This window comes from Mustela putorius, unplaced genomic scaffold, assembly GCF_011764305.1.
Source record: "Mustela putorius furo isolate JIRA1106 unplaced genomic scaffold, ASM1176430v1.1 tig00000242_pilon_pilon_pilon, whole genome shotgun sequence".
NCBI lineage: Eukaryota > Metazoa > Chordata > Mammalia > Carnivora > Mustelidae > Mustela > Mustela putorius.
Window position 1 is genome coordinate 17,816,467 of NW_025421325.1, and position 12,687 is coordinate 17,829,153.

Below are 12,687 nucleotides of genomic sequence, written 5' to 3' on the forward strand. Positions count from 1 at the left end.
TTTGGGCACATGACCTTGAGACAAGGCTCTGAAGGTTATTTCAGGGCACTGGCCTGTTAATCCAAAGGAGCCTCACAGCACTGACTCTGCACCCTGGTGGGCCTAGCAAGTGAAGAAAAGGGGGGTTTAAGTTCTTTTTTCAAGAGGCGCCATCCAGCGGACCAGTGGAAGGGAGGCTGAGTGTCTCCTCTGCCTGGGGCCAGGCCTGGGGTTTGGGGGCTCACGAAGACACAGAGTGTCTGCTCCTATGTTTCCAGCCCACTTCTCAGGGGCTCCATCTCCTCTGGTGTTGAGACTAGCGCTAAGGCTGAAGGAGAAAACTGTCGTTTTTCTTCTGGGTTGAGGATTCCTTGGTGGTTGTTTTGCCTACTTTAGAGTGTGGTGGGGGTGGAGGAGGAAGGTATTTGGAAATGGCGAGGACCTGTCGCTGGGGTTGGTGGGTTGCTGGGTCCTGGGGGCCCGTGCCAGCGACCTGGCCCCATCGCCAGGGCTCCATGTGTAGGGGGTTGGGGAGGCTGGGCGGTGTAAGGGGAGTCACCGAGGACGTATTGGGGGCAGAAACACTGCTCCCTTCCCCAAAACCACCCCTAAAGAGCTTTCACACGGGCCCTGGGCTGGTGGGAAGCCCGGGAGGGGTTAAACCGTGACTTTTCGATGGGGATCTCTCCCAACCTCCTCCCTGGGCTATGCCCGCCCCTCTTTCTCGCACATCCTGCGGCTTTCCAGGGTGCCGGGTGAGGTCGTGGAGACCGCAGGTCCTGGAGCTGACAGGAAGGCGGCCTGGAGAAGGATGAGGGGAGAGGGACCGTCCTGGGGGCCCTGGGTCCTCTGCACGCCAAGGCCGGCGCGGTGCGCAGCGGGAAGGCGCAGGATCTAGGCCTCCACCTGTGCGCTGGGGAAAGCTCCGGGGTGCTGGGAACGGGGGAGGGGGCGGCAGTCCATTCCGCCGCGGCCTTGGGTTTGCCGTGTCCCATTCTTCCAAGCTGAAGATGTACCCCGCCTCGATGCATCCCCCATTCCCACCGACTCCGTAATTATCTCTAACTTGACCTTCGTTTACCCTTCTGGCTCTGGAGCGAAATTGGGGAAACCGAGGTGGGCTGCAGAGGGTAAGAGGTGGGCCTCTGGGGCTGCCTCCGCCGTGCAGGGGCTCTGTGCCCAAGACACTGCTGTCTGCGCGACCACCCGCACCTTGGATCAGCCCGAAGCTTTGGAAATGCGGGATACCCAGGGCTTCGGGGACCCCTTTCTTGATTCAGGCAAGAGAAACAAAAACAAAACAAAACAAAACAAAAATCAAAACTGGGAAAACGGGCAAGGAAGGAAAGAAAAAGGAAACCAGCGCCTGTTCATCTTCGCCTTGCTCCATTTAGAGGTCTCAGGGGCATTAGGAGAAAAAGCGAAAGCCTTGTGCGCGTTGGAATGCAGGTCACTGCGAAGCTTCAGGCGTGGGGCCGCGGGCCGGGTGGATGGCCAGGCCTAGCCCGCACCCCTGCCACCCAGGCTGGGCAGCGCGCGCTCGCTCCTCTCCAGCAACAACGGCCTTGAAGAGGTCACCTCAAGGTGACCTAGGTTCTAGGTTCTAGGCCTCACTATTTGTACATGTCTAAGAAATAGACTGGATTTTAATTTCAAATAAACCTGCCTCCCCACAGTAATACTGGGAAAGCCCCGGGTCATCCTGGAGGTTTATTTTAGGGGGCGTCAGCAGCCATGACCCAGGTCCTCGTGTTTGGAGGCAAATATTTCTATCTTAAGACAAAAGGGAGAGGGGTAAGAAAATGAAAAGGTGAACCTTTTGAGAGCTGCCGACTCTTCATTTCTGACCTGGAACATTTTCTGCTCTCAGTGAAACCTGCATTTTTTTCCAGGCCATCTAAATTTGGTGCAGATCTCTCCAGGCCACTGGCATCCGGATGGGGTGGCACAGAACAGCACACATGGACTGGACCGAATCCCATTTGAAGTCCTTTTTCTTGTTCTAGGTCTACATTGGAGATGCAATTAACTATTAAATGGTTTTTTAGGTTTGGGTTTTTTTTTTTTTTTGGTGGTGGTTGTCGTTGTTGTTTTCCATTGGAATCAAATGGGGAAGGACTTGGCAAAAACACCCAAATGAAAGAATTATAGATGGGACTTGGAAGAACAAAAATCTTTATTAGGTATCATAATTCTCAAATTGTTGTTATTGACATACTCATCCCCGTGAATCAAACACACATACCACCAGCACAGCCTTTGGTCCCAGTTGACTCATGGAGCTCTAAAACCACCCACAGAGTAGATGAGGAAGGGAGGCTCCATCTGTCCTAGGGAGAGTGCTTTGCAGCTGCCCCCAGAGGACTCCATTCTAAGGCTGGAACAAGGGGTGGGGTATTATGTAAGTTGAGGGAAAGAGAAAATTGTCTTCCTGTGCAGAGAGTATAGATGTGTGTGTGTGTGTGTGTGTTTAAATGCTTTCCTATAAATGTAAGCAATGCATAGGATTATGAGAGAAAATGTACGTATATATGTGTAATGGGCATATGCCTGATGGAAAGTCTGCCTCTACCCTGTTATTCACTTCTCTGGCTAAGCCACAAAACCTATCCCTGCTCCCCACCCCTTTGGTGACAGAAAGGATAAGAGAAATTTACCTTAGCTTTTGTTAAAAGATCAGTTTCTTTTCTGCTTAAACAGAGATCTGGGCCTGGGCCGTCTCTGGCAGGAGAAAGAATAATATTACCAATTTTTTCCTTTGATAACATTTCTAAATCCATCTTAATGTATCTGGTACAGTCACCTTGAGCAACAGAGGAGCTCCCAGTCATGAGGCGCATAATGATGGTGATGGGTAGGGACTCCTGGGGGCCACCTTGGCATATTCAATCAGCGAACTGCCTTAACACATCCTGTGTTTTAAAAATTGAATGTTTTTCCCTTCGTTCAAGGCTGAGGATGTAACTAGAGGGGCTCAACTAGACAAGCGAGCAGATGATGCTGAGAGTTAAAGAAATGCCTTGGAAGGGCATAAATCTCAGTTTTCTTACGTAAGTATCAGCAGGTATAAATAGGCCCTGAATATAACAGAAGGCAAGAAGCTAAGACGGACCTTCGCTCGGATGCCTCTATTTGGTGAACACAAAAGGGGCCTTGAAATTACACCAGGGGCAAAGTGGTGCATTCATCTGGGCCATTTTCGGCCATTAAAACCCCACGTAAAAATACATTTCATAACGAGACCTGGTGAACACAGGAAAACCCCCACACCCAGGCACACAGACCCGGCAAACCTAGAACACTCCCACACCCATGAAATGCTTTCTGGAACAAGAGTTTACATAAGTCATAAAAAATATGCCCCTCCCTGCCTAGTTTATCAGCCTCAGGAACCTGGTGGGGGCTATGTCCATGGTGCCTGTGGTTTAAGCTCTCAGGGAGAAGCGTGTTAGGTTTCTACCTAAAAGGGCCATTACTTGGGGAGGCATCTGGAGATTGTACTGACGGGCAGGCGCATCAGTGAAAGGGCACGGCCATGTCTGATGGACTTATGGGGAAGCAATTAGAGACGAATCCCACTATCGCCCACAAGCGTGGGGCAAAGTATTGGTCATCAGAGGCTTAAACCGTGCCTCCCCCCCACCAGAGCAGCCTCCTTAGGTAAGAGGGAGGGGAGAGGAAAGGGGATTTACACCCCAACAAGGCACCATTTGGAGGCTGGTCTGTTTTGAAGGCAGTGGCTGCTGCTGACTATTAGGACAACGAGGACTAAGGCTCAGAGGCCAGAGTGCTCTTTTCTGTCCTTTGGCCAAACTTGACTTCTGGGACTTGAGAGATAGCACCATGCCCACAGTTTGCATGATGAGAACTGCGGTCTTCTCTCTGCAGGAGTGAGCGGGTTGTGGCACATTTCCACAGAGAAGGTTCTGGGAGTATCTAGAGGGGGTACAGCGCACTTAACCGACTCCAGACACTCCCTTAGGAGGGCAAAGGAAGAACCCAAGATATAATAATTATACAATGATTGGCACATAGGAGGTACTCCATAAGTATTTTGGAGGAAATGAGGCTAGGGCTCCATGGCATCTCTGAATACTAATTTGCTAAGTGGGTTAGCCGGGTACTTTGCTGAACAAAATAAGCAAGCTTCATCTGAGACTCCTTTAGGCCTTTATTAATGGCCTAGGAATCAAACTAAAATCCCAAGCATCCCTCATGGCCTTAGCCTTGCAAAGACAGGCCTCTGCCAAGGGTGGGGAAAGGGACGTAGCAGCCTTCCTGGTGGGGAGATCCAGCTCTTGGCCTCCTTTCTCTGCGGGGACCTGCACCTCTACCATTTTCTCCACCTGCAAATTTAAGAGTTTAGGTCTTGCCACCATTCTCCACAGCTAGGGGTTCTCCCCAGGACCAGCTGCTGCTCTCCATCTAGGGCTGGGGAGGAAGGCCTCATTTGTGAAGCAGATTCTTCCAGGATGAGGGAGGGCTAGCCCTTTCCATTCCCTGACAGCCTCTTTCAAAACAGTCTTCCCTCAGCAACACTTGCGCACAATCTGTTTTTCCTTTGGTTCCCATTTAAGAAGGAATTCATTCCCTCCCCCTCCTTTGGTACATGTAGGTTATGGCGCCTCTCCCTTCCTCTGCATCTCCTGGATCTCTGCCTGAAACTACAATTACAGCCGCAAGGAGGAAGTGAGATGCTCCTAAGAGCCCTGGCCAGGCTTTCAGCCCCCATCAAGCTAGTGAACCTTCCAGGAGTTTGTTCCTTCTTCCTCATATATCCCATGACTTCCTTAAGCTTGTCAGGTGCCTCCAGCTCTACAGCAAAGAATGACAAACACCTCCCTCCTCCCTTCCAACTGGCTACCCCCCCTTCCCACCTCCTACCCCCCATCTCAAGGAGAACACAATATATCTGCAAGCCCTGGCACAGACCGCCAGTCTCCGGATGCCAAATTATTTTTTTTTTTTAAGGGCAAACCAAAAGCTAAGCTCAGAACAAAAACACAGCCACGGAAGGTGTCGACCCACATACAATGCGCCCCCAGCCCAGAGAAAAATATGCACACAGAAGCACTCCGTCATGCGCTCAGAGGCAAACCGCCCCCCCGCCCCCATCGCATCTGTGCTTGCACAGATCTGTGTTTCTGTCACAGAATCAGCTTCTCTCCCTGTCTGTGTCTCTAAGCCCCCTGTCTGTCACAAACTGCACACTTCCCCACCCCAAGGTCTCGGTTTCGGGGCAGCCGGCGGAAGACCGAGACCCCTCCCGCCCAAAGACGCGGCGCTGAGCTCTGCGGAGGGCGCCTCGGTTCCGTGGCTCCTTCCCGGCGGGCCCTCTCGGACCGACGGTGCTCAGCCAGCCCCATTCTTGGCATTCACCGCGTGCCTTAATTGTATGGACATTTAAATCAAGGTCCGCTGTGAACACGGAGAGAGAGGCCTTTCTCCTGAGGAAGGAAAGGAGGAAGGAAGGACAGGTGGATGGGGGGCGGGGGGAGAAAATGGAATGAGAAAACAAGGAAAAATAAGTAAAAAGAAGCGCGCGTGCGTGCGCACTGACAGCGGGGAGAGGGATGGGGGTGGGGAGGCAGGCAGAACAGGACCACAGCATCCTCCCTACCGCAGCTCCCCCAATCACACAGACAATGAGATAACAGCGACGTCTTCCAAAGGCTCTTTGTTCTCCCCCATCCTTTCGGATCCAGGCTTTTTCCTGCAAAGCGGAGGGGGTGGAGGGTTGGGGGTGTGGGTGGAAGTGGGAGAGACGGAGGGTGCCTCCCCCGTGTTAATTACCCCGACTCCCTTAGCCCCTTCCTCGCGCCTCGCCTCCCCTGCAGATCCAGACAATGAAAAAAAAAAAAAAAAAAACCAACCCCCCAAAACAACAAGCAACCCAACACCAACCCCACCTCGCCCCAGCACAGCAAACCCTACCCACCCACCTCTCACCCTCAGTTTAGCCCAGTAAACTGAGGGGGACCAGGTGGAGGAGGAAGTCCAGGGCACAGGACGCGGAGGGCAGCGGGGGCTTGGCAGCGGCTACCAGGGCAGGGCGCGCCTTTACCTCTCTGGCTGAGTGCGGGCGCAGGCTGTCCGGGCGTGCCGCAGGGGCGAGCCGCCTCGCTCCGGGCCGGGATCGGGGAGGCAGCCTTCCGAAACTCGCCTGCTGCAGTCCTCTTGCTCAGGTCCCAAGTGGTGGAGGGGAAAAAGGAAAAGAGGGGGAAAAAAAGGAAAAAAAAAAAAAAACCCATAAGAGCGAGGCCCATCTGGCCCCTCATCAGCTTTGTCAAGTCTTGCATACGCTAAAATGCTAATGACCTAGATAGCTCATGCAAAATGCAGCAGGGAGGGAGGGAGTGAGGGAGGTGGGAGGGAGGAAGAGAAAGAGTGATGGGGGGAGAGCGAGGGAGGAGGAGACAGAGGGGAGGGGAGGAGACGGGAGGAGGGGAGAGGGAGGAGAGAGGGGAGGAGGGGAGAGAAGGGGAGAGGGAGAGAGAGGGAGAGAGAGAATATATATATGTCTTCAAAACACCCCTACCAGTCTCCTTACCCCACCCCACCCCACCCCAAACTGTCAACGGGCTTTACCAGGTAAAGGGTGGGTGTAGATTTAAAAGGTCACTGGTGTCTAATGCAGCTGGATCCCTGGGTCAAAAAAGAGGGAGGGACAGAGGATGAGAGTCCCCAAAGCCAAAGGGATAATAAGACATTATTTTAAGCCCCCTCCCTCCATGCCTTCCTCCACCTCTCTGCTCTGTTTACACACAAATCCAGACGCCTCCTTATGTGTGTACATGGACATATCAATTTTTCATCAATTTCTCAGAGCTTCTATGGACAGACAACCATATTCTCCTCCCCAGCAAAACTCATCTTGTGAACCCAAAGGGGGGGTTTTAAAGAAACCTCCTATTTTCAAAATCCTCCTCCAGCTGTCCCGTCTCCACTCACCTACCCCTCACCTCAACCTTCCCTTAGCTCGCCGACAACATCTCCGGTGCCTACTCTTTTCTAAGCCTTCTGCTTCCCAGTCTCTCTTCTCCAACACCCGGATCTCGAGAAGGCCAGGCAGGGGAGCAGGAAAGCCAACTTAAGGTCTATCTGATCTCCCACCATTCAGCTCGCTTTCCCAGAAAAACTAAACAAAATCAAACCCTAGCCCTCTCCAACAGTGTCACTGTTCAAGCATGCCAAAAGGATAAATAAAATTCAATCCGAATACCCTCAGAGGTCCGCACGCTGGGTGGGCGCTCCTTGGCACCGGAGATCACTCTCGTTCCGAGTCAGCGCTCCCGCGCGTCCCTTCTTGCCGAGCCCAAAGTGCTTTGTCCTGGGGTCCACTCAAGGTCTTCCTCTTTTTGTTCTTCTTTTGAAGAGACTGGTGGCATTCCTCAGCGTTTCGGCCAGCCCAAAGAAAGGCAATACATCTACTGGAATAAAGGAATCAAGATACATACATGCAGATGAAAGAGGGAAGGATGCGGAGAGGCAAAGGAAACCCGCATCTAGGGAGCGGCCGCCGCGGCCCGGCCGGAATTGCTTCCTTCGCTGGGGAAGGGGCGGGTGGCGAGAAGGCGCTGGTGGTCGCTCCACCTGGCAGGAGGAAATGATAACCATGATAAGGAACATCATGATGATGATCATGAGCACGATAAAAAATTCAGAATCTCCCTTCGGTGAACCAGAGCATGCGTGCAGGAGGGACTGCACTGCTGGCGGCAGCGGCCGGGGGGAAGGAGAGGAGCGCAGGAGGCAAAGGTTGTGGCGGCAGCACCCTCAGATGAATAATAATAACGCGCAGCGCAAGTTGCGGTTCAGCCTGAAAATCCAGCCCTCCGCGTGAACTCGCGTCGAGTGCGGATTGCAGGGGATGAGGAAGAAGGGGGGGAGGGGAGGGCGGTGAAGGGAGGGGGAGGTGGATAGAGAGGAAGGCTGAGAGGGACAGACAGAATTTGGAGCCTTTTAATTTATCCTTACCCAGCCCTAATCTCGTTCGCCATCCTCTTTGGGTGAGGTCGATCTCCTTTTTAAAAATTATTATTCCTTTAACCGATTATTCAGCTAAAAGAAGCCACATCTGCTGACTGTACCGAAAACAAGAGGATTAGGAGCCGGTCCACAGAGCGGGGCCCGCAGCCCCCCACCCGCTCTCTGCACCAGCACACGTCATTCTCACTGCCCCCGGGTACCTCCCTCTCCTTCTTGCTCCGGGAGAGCTGTGCCAAGGAAAATGCGGATTTGGGGAAAGTGAGAAGTGGGAGCGCTCGGAAGAGCGGGAAAGCCAAGGCTGGAGGTGGCAATTCGCACCCCCACACTCACACGCGCTTCCGTTTATCCGTTTCTATCCTGGGCGAAGGGGGCGCTTTCGCCGTGCCCACAAGCGCGGCACCTGCAGTGATGCGTGCCCTCCGCCCCCTAAACGTAACCCCGGCTGCACCAGTCCCGGGCAGATTCCCTTCAGCAGTCCTGGGCGTCAAACCTACACCCAGGTCCATCGTCCCCCACCCCTTCCTCCGCCCCAGTAGCTGCGGCACCACGGTTCGTTCACTCCCTGTTTCTCCCGGTTTTGCAAAAGGAGTGGGGGGCTCAGGACACAGGCACGCCCCCCGCTTCTCGTCCCCCGGCTGGAGGAGCCAGACGGGGGTTTCCGCGGACTACGGCGCGGGCGAGGCCCGAGGTGGGGGGTGGATGGGGGGGGCGGTGCTGCGGCGGATGCGGTTGACATCACTGCGGAGAGCACGCGGCTGTCCGGGCGCTGCGGCGACCCGAGCGCCTTTGCACCTCCCCACCATCCCTCCCTCCCAGCCCCAAGCAGAGTCTGGGCAGGACAGCGGCGGGGATGGGGTGGGTTGGGGAGAAGGGCTGGTGGTGATGGGGGAAGGTAGTCCCATCCTCCGCCCCCCTGCAGTCAAGGTGAATGTGAAGGAGAGCGGGCGCGCGTGCCCGCGCCTCTGGGTACGTGCGCGCGCCCATCCCGGCTCCCTTCCTCCCGGCCCTCCTCTACAGTGCCCCCCCCCCCGCCCCGCCGCCCAGCGCCCGCCGGGGCCAGATGGACTCCCGAGATTAGAGAGGCACAAAAGTGCGTCTCCACGTCCGGCCGCCACCCGTCCCGCGTACATTTAGACTCACTTCGGGGAGGTGCCTTTTGTTGTGATGGTTGTGGCCGTGTTGTGTGTTTTTCTGGGAGCACGGGGTTAGCGTGGTCATAAGGAAGGACTCAGAATGAATCTGCCCATAAACACAAAACCCAAAGACACCCCCCGCCTAAACCCCCGACAAAAACCCAGCGCCAGCAATGAGAAATCTTCCGTCTTCCCCGAGGAGTGCGTTCGGCAGCGGCGGGAGGCACTCGCCAGCCCCGGCGATTTCCGCACACGCAGGGCCCATCTGTTTCTCCTACTCCGGCTTTTCTTCTTTGAGGACTTCAAACAACAACAACAACAACAACAGAAACAACAGAACCAAAACTGTTTCTTGGGCAGCGCTGGTTTCAGAGCACCTAGAGATGGATAGGTGTAGCACCAGCCCCCGACAGCTGAAAGCAGCTCTTCAAATCAGATGGCCCGTGCGGGGCGGCGGAGAGCGGTCCTGCGGGGGTCGCTGCAGATGAGCGCCCGCGGAGCCCGAAGGGTCCAGATCAATGGTGACCCTGGGCGCTGTCCCGCCAGCTTCAAGGCCGTTAGGGTTGTTGTCAATTACAGAGTGTTTGTCCCAATAAAAGAATAGCAGTCTCAAAACCCCGTAGCACTGGCTTTCTGCTTCCAACAGCGTACCACGAGAAAGCTTAAAAATAAGCAGTTTTTGTAAATTCTAAGAAAAGGAAAGCCTTGGTTTAAATTGAAAGCGAGAGCGAGACAGAGAGACAGGGAGAAACAGAGGGAAAATATATAAAACCTTCCTTCAATAGATTGTTAATTTCTGAAGACTGTGTAGTTAGTTGGAAAGGGCCATGGTGTGGGATACCTTTCTGGGGGAAAACTTACCATTCTGCTAACGTTCCCCTCCAACTAAAATACTTTTCGGGTGGAAAAAACTGTATTGGCGGTAGTTTGGTTCAGGACTTCCACCATTTTGATGAGGGTTTTAGATTCAGGACTGTTTGTCTTCTAGTCCTTACGAATGCCTTAGGCAGTTTCCAAACCCCTTCTACGTGGAAGGACCGGGCTGCGACTTGGAGTGCGTTTGCCCGAGAGGCAGCAGGACATACCGGTGCTGCCCTTCTCCAGGTTTTTCTCAAAGGCCTGGTTTTGTTTAGCTTGAGGACGGTTTCAATGCGGTCCTCCAGCGCGGTTGCTGCAATGCAGGAGATTTGCTCTCTCATCTTGCGGCATGGGGGGAGGGGAGCAGAGAGATGGTTTTGTAACATGCTCTGCAGGCCTGAGTGGGAACGCCTTAAATGATGAGCCCCGGGTTAAAAAAGAAAAGGAAAGAAAAAAAAGGCAGCTGATGCCGAATTAATAGTTACAGCATACCCCTGGGGCTCTCTCCAACGAGGGGGTCAGGAGTCCTTTCCCCTCCCCCAGTCACAGATTTCTTATCTGTTTTTAACCAGTCTGATCAGATGCTGGGACATTTGTGATGGCTTCTTAAAACCTAAACCCTTGGGCTTAAGAGCTGTCTCTACCCCTGATCAAACTCACCCCAAATACTAGCACGTTAAGAAATTACATTGTAAAACCTCCCCAAATCCGATTGACTGGGCTGTTTGGGGCCCATATGGCTGGACAGCTGTGCTGCTCCACGTGAAAAGACACCATTGCCCCTCGGATGGTATAAAGCGGGGTTCCCCAGAGAGCTCAGACATGACCTAAGTATTAGCTTAGCCTGGGGTGAAGACTGAGTTAAATCTCTCTCTTCTTGGAGGTTAAAATAAAGACAACAACAAAAATCAAAAGAGGTGCACTTCTGAATTCATTGTAAATCGCACGCCTCCCGCTGGTTCCGCCAAAGGAAGGAAAGAAGACCCGAGAAATAAACTCTCTTCAGCTTACCACAAGCATGACACTAGGCAAACTGAAGACACACAGGAGATTGGAAAGAAATATATTATTTGCCAAGCGTACCATGTGTCTGTGACATTTTGGTTCCCTGTTCAGAGAGGCAGGGTTCTGACCTCGGCTGATGCCTCAGTGTTAACCATAAAGAACAGCCATCAGAACACAATTTCCATGGTGAAAAGATGAAACTGTGCTTTAAAAAGGAAAGCCCATTATGAAATGCAGCCGGATTTAATTTTTAATATGATGGTGGATCGTCTAACGCATTCTTTGCTGGTGTTTGCATTCAGGAGGAGTGATTCATTCAGTGGCAGAAATCAAAATAACACTGCAGTACTTTTAAATGGGCTTCTCCGTCCTAAAAGTGTCCTGAAATAGAATATTCTATAACCTTCAAGTTGTGGTGGCCGAAGAAATAGAATACAGAGCTCTTTTCCTACCGAAGTGTTCAGGCTAGACAAGAACCAGGCTTGTTCTGACTTATTTATGTGTGCTTACACGTACTGCGTACCCCATATTCCTAGTTCTCTTCAGGCCTTAACAAATATTTTAAAAGAAGGAAGAGGAAAAAAAAAAGCCCTCACAAGTCAATCTGGAAAGTGAAGTGGGGAAAAAAATACTGGTTAGAGGGTTAGATTCATAAGCTCTTAGTCTCAAGTCAGTCACCATTATTTTGGAGAATGATTTCAATAGTGAAACTACCTCCTTCGGAAGCTTTACATGAATTTAGCAGACACTAATGTGTCAGTTCACATCTTGGAAATAGCTACAGAGAGTTCTACAGTGACTGTGGCTTGCAAAAAATAAGTCAGTTTTGGAGATACCCTTGGAATGGCATAACCCTAATGCTGGATGCCTAGAGATCATTTTTTTTTTTTTTTCCTGCTTCGTACAAAAGAGGAAAAGCCAGAGGAAAGCGAGGCCTAGACAGAAGGCGACATTACTTCTGGATATCATGTGGATGGTTTGTAGCAAATCTAGCGTTAAAGACAAAACTGATTCTCTTCCTTTCTTGCCTATTTTCTTCCTATGCCATTTGACCTTTAAGTTTTCTTATGATTTTTGCAAATAAAAGAAATAGCCCACCAACCCTAGCAACTACATTTAGTGCATAGCTTGGATTTAATTTTGGAATTCAAGTCTTTCTATTTAAATGTCTCTAGTTTTAGTGATATTTCAGAATGTATTTTGAAACACACACACTGCCAGCCTCCTGTGGCCCCAGAGGGGTAGGGCAGGAGTCACACAAAGGTCTCAGAGCCTTTGGCCAAGTGGATTGAGTACCCCAACATGCCAGGGCCAGAGGTTTTCAGGAAGGACCCCCAAGACAGTGGTCCACCAAGCAGCAGCCTTTCAGAATCATTTTGGGGGAAGGCTGAGGCACCTGGCAAGAATATCTGACACCAATTTAGTTTATCAGGTGGCAGTTGCCAAGTCAATTTGTTTTGTTTCTGCCTTATTTAATTATTCCTATTGCACAAAACAGAATCTTTAAGAAATAAAAGAAAATTAAACAGTTGTGTGCAGGTGACTCGTATGCCCTTGGGCAAGTAGGTCCCTCTTTTCTTGTTTCATATCCTCTTATTCAACACAAGATGCCTGGAGTAGATGACTTGAAAAGTCCTTTTCGACCAAAATAGCGTACAATTGCATTGTTTAAAAGACAACCCACAGGTTTCTGAGTCTGAAAGGTACTCTCTCCTTTTTAACA

The 12,687-nt window shown here is 51.8% G+C and overlaps 1 long non-coding RNA gene across 1 annotated transcript; it reads right to left on the reverse strand.

Moving 5' to 3' along the window:
- Positions 1-2,060: 2,060 nt before the first annotated feature.
- Positions 2,061-7,908, reverse strand: LOC106007201. Its single transcript, XR_006606263.1, has 5 exons — positions 7,202-7,908; positions 6,568-6,624; positions 6,044-6,159; positions 5,600-5,692; positions 2,061-2,700 (listed from the first exon to the last, which is right to left on the reverse strand). It is a non-coding gene; the product is annotated as an uncharacterized LOC106007201 (long non-coding RNA).
- Positions 7,909-12,687: the final 4,779 nt, after the last annotated feature.